We start from the raw sequence: 12,004 nt of genomic DNA on the forward strand, positions 1-12,004 counted from the left end.
GGCAAGGAATCTATCTACCTACTCTGTTATATCATACTCTCCCAAGTGCTTAATACAATGCTCTGCACCCAGTAAGTGCTCAATAATAATAATGATGGTATTCATTAAGCACATACTATGTACAAAGCACTGTTCTAAGCGCCGGGGGGATACAGGGTGATCAGGTTGTCCCACATGAGGCTCACAGTCTTAATCCCCATTTTACAGATAACAAGCACAGAGAAGTTAAGTGGCTTGCCCAAGGTCACACAGCTGAGTGGCTGAGCCAGAATTCAAACCCATGACCTCTGACTCCCAAGCCTGTGCTCTTTCCACTGAGCCAAGCTGCTTCTCTATAAATATGATTGACTGAATAGCCCCGTTGTTGGTCCACAGGAAAGATGACTGCTCTGGAAATCATGAGACCTGGGTTATACTTCCAGTTCTGTCCATGCTGGCTAGTATGGGCATAGGCTGCACACACATTTTTTATACTAGATGAGTATCCCTGCTCATCTAGTCACTTGTTGCACTCTGTGTCTTAGCAGGAGCATGCTAAGAAGAGACAAACGAGTGTGAGTAATGCAAGAAATTCCTTGGGAGCCTTACAACAGTCCTTAAGAAATTTACCACAGTCTCCAACATAAAGAGCCAATGGGTATTTGTCCACCATACAGTCTACCAGGTGGCCATCACAACATTGGGTGCGGTCCGGCAAAGTTACCAGTATTGGTTTGGCAAAAATAAATCAGAGATTAAAGAAAGTTGATTTGCAGTGATGCAAGTTCTGCACCAACAGGCCCTTACAACACTGCATGATTCAGACAGAGGAGACTATCATGACCTGCAAATCAAATTATGGAACATGCACAGCAAGTGATGGGATATCAAAGCAGAAATTAAGCAAACTGCCAAATAAAGGACTGCTAACCTCACTAATTAAATGACCCAAGACACTATTAAAGCACCTCGGATGAACGAAAACAAATCTAGGCTCCTCCTAAAGGAAATCCTGAAGTGATTCCAACAAGCATTTGATATTCCCCTCCACACACCCTCTATCATGAAAGATGAATCTATGAGAAACTAAGACAACCTGGCAAAATGCAAGGATGCCTCACTTCTCCAATTTTCAAGGAGGCCACCACAATTGTTAGGGCATAGTAAAGGTCAAAGCATCTTAACCTGATAGCACACCACTGATAATAATAGTAATGGCATTTGGTAAGCACTTACTTTGTGCCAGGCACCGTACTAAGTGCTAGGGTGAATTACAAGCAAATCTAGTCCCTGGTCCATGTTGGGCTCACAATCTCAATCCCCATTTTATGGATGAGGTAACAGGCACAGAGAAGCAAAGTGACTTGCCCAAGGTCACATAGCAGACAAGTGGTGGAGCCGGGATATTTAGGAGAGTGGAAGAGACACCCTGCTTAAAAACACACCAGTTTTGACTCAACATTTGGTACCCTGAGGACAGTCATAGGCTCTCATTTAAGTTGTCCTCATGCCATATTGAAAAATCAGGATGTGGCAACTATTGAAGCATCTCGTTACTTCACAGTGCTTGCCAGAATCATCTGAACTGAATACTCAAGAATATCATGAAGCCCTCAATCCCAGAATCGCACTATGAGTCTGGACCACAGTGTGGTGAAGCAAATATGATCTTTGCAGCATGTCATATACCAGAAAAGCACAAGGAGAAGCACTGAGACATATACAGTTTTCATAGACCTTCTATTTGACATCACCAGCAGACTCAGGAAGCCTCTTAGTAAATATGGCAGCCCAGAGAAGTGCCTGAAGCTTATGAGACATTTCTACAGGTGCATGGCTGATCATAAGAGAACCAGTGGTTAACTGTCTAATCCATTCCCCACTACCAACTGGGGTCAAGCAAAAGGGGCTAGTAGGCCCATTCTGGTTCAATTTATTCTATGCAGCCATGTGAGAGGATGTAACAAACACCTAGAAACTCTTCTGGGAAATTTCCAAATCAACAGGCTACCAGTGTCATTCAAAGTCCTATAGGCAGTTCAAGTGCTGTTCTATGTGGATAAGGAGCCCTAGAGAGGAAAAAACACCACACAAAAACCATGCAAATGATTACAATCCATTTTGACAAGGCAGCCAGGAGTCACAGACTGACAATAAAGTCTGAAGGAAACTGAAGTAATGCATTAGTCCACACCAGAAGAGCCCTATGCACAAAGACCTTCATACTTATGCCTCGAGCTAAAAGCCATAAGAGAATTCTATTGCATAGCCAGTACACTAGCCAATGAAAGAACACTGAACAATTGAAAAAAAAAAAAGTTATTCAGTCAAAAAGCTGGAGTGGGGTGTCACTGTGATATTAGGGTGTCAAACCTGCTCCATCTTGAAATCTGGACCTTTTCAGTACTTCTTTAGATGCAGCATTTCCTTCTCGAATAGTTCTGTCAGCACTGCTTAGGAGTTCAGGAGCAAAGTCTCACCTCATGACATCTCTGGAAAAAGATAACAGTAGACCACTCAAGTAGGTGTTCTAGGGTGAGGTGAAATTCAGCAGTCAAAAACAAAGAGATGAACTGTTTAAGGGGACAGCAAAATATAATCTCAGACATTATATTACACCTCATCTGAAAACTGGCAGATTACCTGACAAACCAGCATAGTGCACTGCAATCAAGAAAGAACCAGCTCTTTTTAAGCAGAGGTGTCAAGTGGATCACAAACTTGAAAAGGCACGAGTGAAAACAGTTTCAAGTGACACAAACTTGAGGTTTTAATGTTTTACAAACACACATAATGGGGAAGTAGCATGGCTTAGTGGAAAGAGCACGGGCTTGGGAGTCAGAGCACATTCATTCATTCAATCGTATTTATTGAGCACTGCGTGCAGAGCACTGTACTAAGTGCTTGGGAAGTACAAGTCGGCAACATATAGAGATGGTCCCTACCCAACAGCGGGCTCACAGTCTAGAAGGGGAAGACGGACAACAAAACATGTAGACAGGTGTCAAACCCGTCAGAATAAATAGAATTAGGACATGGATTCTAATCCTGACTCTGCCACCAGTGCTTAGAACAGTGCTCGGCCCATAGTAAGCGCTTGACAAATACCATAATAACACAACAAAGATCAATCTTTGTGTGCACGTGGTGTGTTCAGTGTACTGTCTCGTACATTGCACCTTTTGTCACACACCACCTTAAACTTCACGGGTGACATTGTCTGAATATAAAGAACAATCTTATAAATATGATGTAAAATAATATACATTTGTATAAATGTGAATAGCCTTCTTATTCAAAGATGGCACTATGAATAGTATGATTATATCCATGTTTTCGGCTCAAAAAGACGACAGTGTTATGGAAATACCCATCCCTGGTGACAAAGAACTCGCATACCATTCCTCTAAGCCTCATGCTTAGCACAATCAATCAACGGTATTTATTGACCCTTACTATGTGCAAAGCACTGTACTCATTCAATGGTATTTCTTGAGTGCTTACTGTGCACAAAGCACTTTACTAAGCTCTCAATTACAACAGAATTAATAGACATGTTCCCTACCCATAACAAGCTTACAGTCTAGATGGGGAGACAGACAATAATATGAATAAACTCATAATGTATCATTTAAAGATATGTACATAAGTGTTGTGGGGGCGGGGAGGTGAATATCCAATGTGCAAAGGTCACAGTTCCAAGGCCTCTTGCAGAAGATGTGACCTAAATAATGCTTTGAAGGTGGAGAGAGTGGTGGTGTGGCACATGTGGAGGGGGAGGGAGTTTCAGACTAGTGGGAGGATAACAAGAACAACCTTTACTACTACATTCTTATACATTCTATAGCCCTATCCCCACTCAATAAATGTGATTGATTGATAAGTCCAACAGCATACCTTGCAAGATGACTTGCTAGATACAGTCTATGCTGGTGAAACGAAATATACCTGAGTCCTTTTCAGCAGCATATCCTGCTCAGCTCTCATCCCAGACACATGCTTTTTGTGAGTATAGCACTTGCTTCAGCCATGTAAATTCTAGGGATCTTCTCTACTTAAGCAAAACCCAAGGGAATAAAATATATGAATAGGGAATGAAGGGATGTGGCATCATGAATGGTGAACTGTACATTAGAGGTGATTGGAATGATCCTCTTGTGAGGATTTTGGGGGAAAAAATAGTGTTTGTGCATGCTAAGGCATGCCAAGAAACACATCCACCTTTTCTGAACAAACATACAGACTGTGAACCCCTTGTAGGCAGGGATCACATCTACCAACGTATTCTCCCAGACACTTAGTAAATGGTCTATAAACAGTAAACACTCAAATAGGATTGATTGGCCGTTACAGACAGAAACTAGACAGACTATTGGAGATCATTTATATAAACATTGAAGATATAATAAAATCACTCCAAGAAATACAATCCAGTGGGGTGCAATATGTTTGGTTTTGTTCCCTGTCTCCCCCTTCTAGACTGTGAACCCACTGTTGGGTAGGGACTGTTTCTATATGTTGCCAACTTGTACTTCCCAAGCACTTAGTACAGTGCTCTGCACACAGTAAGCGCTCAATAAATACGATTGATTGATTGAAGAAAATAGCAATCTTTCTGCTTCTGCAAATATTTTTGGAAAACACAAATCATCAGGTGCAACGTTATCAAAATGAACTTATACTGTGTGTTTGTGTGTGTTTTTTAAACCAAATGCATCAATCAACTGAAAGTAGATTGTATTTGGCTTCCATCAAATATGTGGACAAACAAAACTTCATTCTGCTAATCTAAAAACTCTGCAATGATCTTAATAGATGGAAGCTGTTCTAGCTATTCCTATAGGGGAATCTGACTATTAAAATTATTTCAACTCTCAGACTGAATCATCTGCTAGCTGTGGTTCCCCTAGAGATTCTCTGGAACATTTTTGAATGATTGGAGATCATCTTGAAGGGCTTTTGTAGGAAGGTTAAGTCCGAAATGAAACTTAGGATCTGCCTGTGATACCAGGTATGGAATCGCTAACAAGGATAACGTCACAGCCCTTTTAAACCTTCGGCAGCATCAGGCACCTCAAAAGACAAGGTAATAAATGGTTTGGGATGTTGTGCCTTTGTTCTAGTACATCTAGGTCCCTGATAACATGGAGGTCACATTCTTGAAGAACCCCATGTTGAGGAAAATCATGTTGCAACACTCAACAGTTTTCTTACGACACTGCATTGTTTTGAATTTAGATGAGCTTGCAATTTTGGAAGAAGCTGTCCTAATTCTACCAACATATTCCATCTAAAAACATAATGCCAATTTGTACTTCCCAAGCGCTTAGTACAGTGCTCTGCACATAGTAAGTGCTCAATAAATACGATTGATGATGATGATGATGTTTGGGGAGAATGGAGTGAGCTAATAAGTATCTAACCTCACTTCAAACTATTCAAACCTATCTAGTTCTTTCTCTGTCATTTCACATTAGTTCAAATGTTTTGCATGCCAAATCGACTTCCATTAACATTCGGAAAGGGAAAATGGGGAGTTTAGTTTCCTAGATAATTTAGATAGGGAAAATATGCTATTAAGGTAAAAGATTTATTTGGACCAAACTACCCAGATTGAGACTCTTCATTGGTCAAATATCCTGAATAACTGCTCAACACTCAATCCAGACTGTGGAGAGTTCTTTCTTTATAGAAAAAAATTATCTCAAATTTTCACTGCAGTCAGTAGAAGGACATCGTTTTCTTCATGTTTTATCTGAAGTGCCAATAAAGACTGAACTTTCCCATGAAAATCCTGGCCTTCATTGGCAACAAACTGATTAACTGTCCTTTGTTCCCTTCTCTTCCAGACAGCTTCTGCCATCTGTATTGTTGCTTAGCTGGATCCTCCACCTAGTACAATTTATTGGGTTGGGGGAGGCAGGGGGAGGTGGAGTTACAACAGAACCTCAGAGACAGTTTCACACATCTGTTCCTACGGGTGTTCTTTCATTCTTTCTAATTTATAATTAATGAAAAATAATGGTGCTGACACAAGTTAATTACTATGAAAAATTACAGTTTATGCTATTCATTATAATAATGGCAAATTACTTGAGATTTTCAAACACTGTTCCCAAGCAATTAGAAGTGTTCATAAGGAGTTCACCTGTGATTTTTTTTTTTAATCTGCGTTTGCATTCTATGAAGTGAAGGAACACCCAATGTTTTTCATTAGCAGCAGAGGTATCGCAGCAAGAGATATTAATCATGGAGTCCTGTACCTGAGGAAAAAAATTGAAAACAAATTAGGCCTGTGTTGTTCAAACAGAGGTCAAAACAATATATAAAGATATTCATGAAAGAGAAACTTTTCTTCAATAGATTCAAAGGGACTATTATACTATCTCAGTAATGATTTTCTATAACTAATTGAAACCATTGTCTTGTCCTAGTTTACCAAAATATTAAATTACTGATTTTTAAAATTGGAATTAATATTCTACTAATTAGCACATCCAAATTAGGAGAATATTTCTTCTCTAACTTGCTTTGTTATGAAGCTATAAATTTCAAAAGTAAATGGGATATTCCTCAGGTAATTAAGGATAACTTATGACTGAAAAATACTAATTAGGCCTAATGTGCCTGGGTAAATGAGCTAAGTGAAAAATATTCCTCTGAAATATTTGGTCTAATAGATTCAAAAGGAATCTAAAGGAAGAGGTGGCTAATATCACCCTACGTAGCTGAAGAACCATAAAAGTTTTGCAAATACACATAATTTTTCCCTCTTATTTCACTTTCTTTCCAGCTTTCATGTGAAGTGGAGCTTTCTGAAAAAAATATTGGCAAAAGAAAGGACTGCTCAAAAGCATATTGTTTACATGATCTAATGACTAAAGTTATGGTAGAAAGATTGTTTCCCCCAAATCTTAAAATACATTGTATTTAGCATCTCTGGACTAAAGATAAGTAGGGAGTGAATGAAAAACTACCAAACCTATTGTTAACACTAATACCCCCTGATTTCCAGGTTAGCACAATGGCTTGTGGTATAAAGGAATGGTGGAGAATGAAATACCAATTCTTTGGGAAACTTTTATCATGGGCTCTCCATTGCCGTTGATCCCCCTCCCTATTTTCTTCTCCTGTCTCAAAATGTCATAAAGAAAATTTCCCAAAGCAGCTTTGGATTGGAGTTGATTAAGTACTAAAAAACAAAATTACTTCTGTAAAAATGTAATGGCTGCATTCTGGATGGTGTAACTCACTGTGTCATGTACATATGTAGTGGGAATCACTTAGAGAATCCCAAATCTACATGTATTATTTTATCTCCCATTTTTACAACTCTTTGCTCCACTTCAACATATTCATTTCTATGCTGGCTAAAATTAGTAGCAAGAAGCTCAACAATAACCTGGCAATACCATTTAGGGTACAGGTATTTGAATGGAGTAAAACAAAGTTGATTTAAAATGTGTCATACACCAGGGAAAAATAGATGTCAAATTAACAAGTTCATAACATTCACTATTTTTATTAATGAAAAATATGGGATCCAATCAGCTAGAAAATAGCAGTTGCTTCAATTTGTTCACTGCTTGAATATACCAATGCCATCCATCTTAATGAGATTTTATATTTGACTGTATACTTCAGACTTTACTTACTATACATTCTATTCATGTAGAGTAAAAAAATCATAAATACATGAAATTTTAGTTTAAATTTGTCCTTTCAGTGGGACTATTGAACTTAGTAATACTTCAGCATTCATCTCTATTATTTGAACACAATTGCTGCCCCGTTTTGCCTCAACTACAAACATAGGGAAAGTGTTATTAAAGGAAATACAGAAAATTGTCAAAATAGAAAATGAAATAATTTTAATGAATAATGTTACATTTTTGGTTGGGGACACAGAAAAAAAAATATGTGACTAGTTCCTCATTGCATATAAAGCCAAGTGGAAATATAGACTCATATGACTGGTAGAGATTTGGAGCGGGTATCAATTCATCCCTTCTGAACACATGTAAGTGTTCAGGAAAATTAGGATCTATAATACTTAAAAAAGAAAATCTCTCTGAAGGTGATTCCAGAACATACTCAGTAATTTCAAAGTGCTTATAAAGCCAAACCTTTCCCCCACAACCGCAAAAGGCAGAGTTTTACCACTACATAAAATTACAGTCCATCTTTACTTAAAATGTAATGGGCCTTTATACTGATTTCACTTTAGGAAATCACAAACTAGAGAAACCAGCAGCCAAGTTGATCATGGGAAGCTTCCACAAGAGAGTAAACTGAAAAGATTAGGACTCTTCCACCTGGATAGACAAAGGCTAAGAGAGACACAGGTGAAGTTTACAAACCCCTGAATGCTGTGGCTAGAGTAAACACAAAACCACTGCTCACGAAATCTCACACCACCAGGACAACAGGTACCCATCAGCGTTAGAAGAGGATAGTTTCAAAACAAACAGAAGGAAACCTTCCTCACACAGTGGATGGTAAATATGGAATGAGTTACAACAGGAACGTTTGCAGGCCAAAAATATTAAGTAGGTTTATCTAGGATTTGGATAAGTTCACGGCCCAGTGGTCCGTAAGGTTAAATAGGGATCTAAATGGGAGACGTTAAAAGAAAAATTGAGCATTACGGAGGATGTCCAGTAAGACAACCATCACACAGTTCCTCCAAGCCCCCAGTACCACTGTCAGCAACAGAATCTTGGATTGGATGAACCATTATATTTAGTGCTTAATAACACTCACAGTTAGGACATTCATCCTGACCTGCTAACCTAAATCTCTTATGCCATAGTTGTTATTTTCTCTTTGATCCTCACTGTGGCCAGAGAACATCCAATTTCCACTCTGAATAGAAACAGCCTCAAATAATAATTAGAACACATATTTTTACAAGTAGAACTGTAGTTATTGGAAAGAAAAAATAAGTGGCCAGAAAAATAGACTAGAGCTCTCCAAGTAACCTTGAGTTTAGTTCAAATACAAGGTAGCCAAATCTGGTAGGTGACAGCAGCTGCCCAGAATGCCTAGTGATGATATGTATTTTTCCCCCTTGACCTGAGCCTATAGTGATCAGATCACTGATCATTTACAGTGAAAGCCAGTAGCTAGTGGCTGCAAAATGCATGGTTTAATTTTCCTTGTGAATTTTAATGTTTTCCCTAGGTCTCCTACTGAAATCTTTTCCACCCATGTTTTATCACTGTAATATAAAGACAATGGAATTAAATATGTAAATCTTGGCAACTTGCAGAATGGTTTTCCCTCCTGATCTAAGCTGGCAGATAGCAATGGGTTTACATCTTGAACATTTAGGGGGCACCATGGTTCTAGATCAAATCTTTGGGCCCAGCTTGACTTGTGCATGAGTTTCAGTCTTCTGAATTTTCAAACTTTTCAAATATATTTGCTCATCTTCAATTAGATTAACTTAAGCATAAATATATTCCAACTCCCAAATTCTGATATATACGAAAGGATAGAATTCATTTGGAAAACTGCTAGTGACTTGGTGGGTATTTTCTTAACTGCCTTTCCCTTTCCTTATAAACAACATATCCAGGGAACAAGTGGTCTTTGTTATTATCATTATTCTTCAACATTTATTCATTAGGGTCTGTTTGCCCTTTGGATAAAAACAGTAGACCTACAATAACAATAATAATGGCATTTATTAAGCGCTTACTATGTGCAAAGCACTGTTCTAAGCACTGGGTACTGGAACCTGTACTATGAACATGAATACAGCTAGAGTTGAAAGTGTTATGAGTTCAGAATTGAATAGCCCCTTAAAATCCTACACATGTGGTTTGCACCTGTAGGAGGTTGGCAGTGCTTTTGTTCCAGGGGATGAGAGTTTGCCACATTCAAACCCAGCACTCCTCCTTTGTTCTCCCAAGGGGGATTTTATCTCAATGTTTCTTTAAGTGCATATAATTGCAGTGTATCTGAAGCATCTTTAAAACTATTTTCCTGTGTTTTTAAATATGCGAAGTATCATAGATATGGGGCATAATACATTCTAGGGCTCAACAAAATTAGTCAAAATGACTCAGATTAAAACATTGTAAATGGAAAGAATAGAGTTTTGTTCAAAAAAGCACAGGTTTTATTCTTGTTCTAAAGAAAACAAAATGAGGAAGAGTCCAAAGTATTGAAATGCAGATCACCTTATAAAGACTAATTGGTTGCATTGTTAACATCTGCATTGTTAACATAGAGAAGCAGTGTGGCTGGGAGTCAGAGGTCATAGGTTCAAATCCCTGCTCCTCCAATTGTCAGAGTGTGACTTTGGGCAAATCACAATTTCTCTGGGCTTTGGTGACCTCATCTGTAAAATGGGGATTAAGACGGTGAGCCCCCGTGGGACAACCTGATCACCTTATAACCTCCCCAGCACTTAGAACAGTGCTTTGCACATAGTAAGTGCTTAATAAATGCTATCATTATTATCTGGGCCAAACAGTAGTTGAGAAGCACAAGGAAGTGAATGCAAAGTTTAAATGATGTGTTTGTTTTTAAAGGAATTTCTGTTTCGTTTGGATTTTTCTCCTGTTTTAAAGCAGTCCCCCTTTCTTCCACACAGGGCAAACCATTTTGAATAATAGATCAACCAAAATGCTATAGTACTGGATGAGTTTGCAATTCTAGGCACCTTTAACCCTTCATATGAGGAAAATTATGTCTGCTTCCTATATAGATTCTTTATGGTTTATTTATCCCTTTACCTTCCCCTACACCAACAGTGTCCTTATTAGGGGCAGTGTTGTGAAATATCCGATAATGTGTGATGTGATGGTTATAAAAGTCATCAAGCTCAAAGCAGTCAGTCTCCTGAAAGCAATAGATGGCCTGAGGAAAATATGCCAGGAATATTTCAAAGCCAAAAGGAAAAAGGAGAAAGTAATTTTGGGGAAGAGGTGGAGTAAAATGGCAAGGGACCTAGGTGGAGAAAGAAAAAGAGAACAAAGGATAGGATAATAGTGTTAAAAGACAGTAGAAGAGAATTAAAGTAGATGGAAGGAGGAAAAGAACGAGAACAACAAAAAAAAAACCCAAGGATTTCTTATTGGCAGGTAGTCAGAGGGGTTGGTGAAGGAAATGAGTTTAAGGAAGTATGGGTTAAATCTTACTATGAAGAAAAAAAATTAAAAGATGAGAGATGGATAACAATAGGCTGTTAGTTCCAGAAACACGAGCCGGATTATACCAAAATTTAGTGGGCCACATTGAAAAGATTACTGCTAGTAATGTATAATGCTTTCCAACACTAAAGAATTCCAGTCATATCCTAGCACTGGTCCAACCCAAGGTCAGAGAAATAATGGCTTTCCTAAGACCTTTAAGGCTTTTCCCAAGGACTCCGGGATCACACAGCATTAGTTGAAAACGCACGGTACGGTGTTTTAGGATATATGAAGTACATTTAGCTTTACGGCTTTTGGTTTCACTGCTAAAGTTTATAAAATTTCCTTAGAAAGTTTGTGCAACCAAGGCCCTGCCTGACTAGGATTCAGCATGTTGCATGATGCTGTCACGAGGATTTTAATATCCACTGCAGCAGATATTTCATCATTGATCTGAGCAGACTCTTAATGCATCATAATAAGCTCTTAATAGAATGTTCTTTGGTTTGAAGGAACCTTGAGACTCCAGCCGAGAAGGCCTAGCTGTACTACTGAACTTTATCATTCACTCCTAATATTTATTGGTACTACTTTCAGAGAGTAGGCTTCATTAGCATTTATATTGCTGTGATTTTATCAACGTTTAAAATGGCCATCTAAACCTCTTAGAAAGGAAACTATGGCAAACAAGCAGGCTGGGCAAAACACATTTCATTCAAGGAAAAATTGATAGAAGACTTGGGGAGTGGCTAGGATTTGAAAAATGTGCTGTGAATATCATGTTTCCTTTTTTAGTTAAAATCTGCAAGATTTCCCCCTCACCACCCCCACCCTCACACACCAAAACAAAAAGAACATTTGTGTCAATGACATGGCTTGAC

This window comes from Tachyglossus aculeatus, chromosome X3 (genome assembly GCF_015852505.1).
Source record: "Tachyglossus aculeatus isolate mTacAcu1 chromosome X3, mTacAcu1.pri, whole genome shotgun sequence".
In the NCBI taxonomy this organism is placed as follows: domain Eukaryota; kingdom Metazoa; phylum Chordata; class Mammalia; order Monotremata; family Tachyglossidae; genus Tachyglossus; species Tachyglossus aculeatus.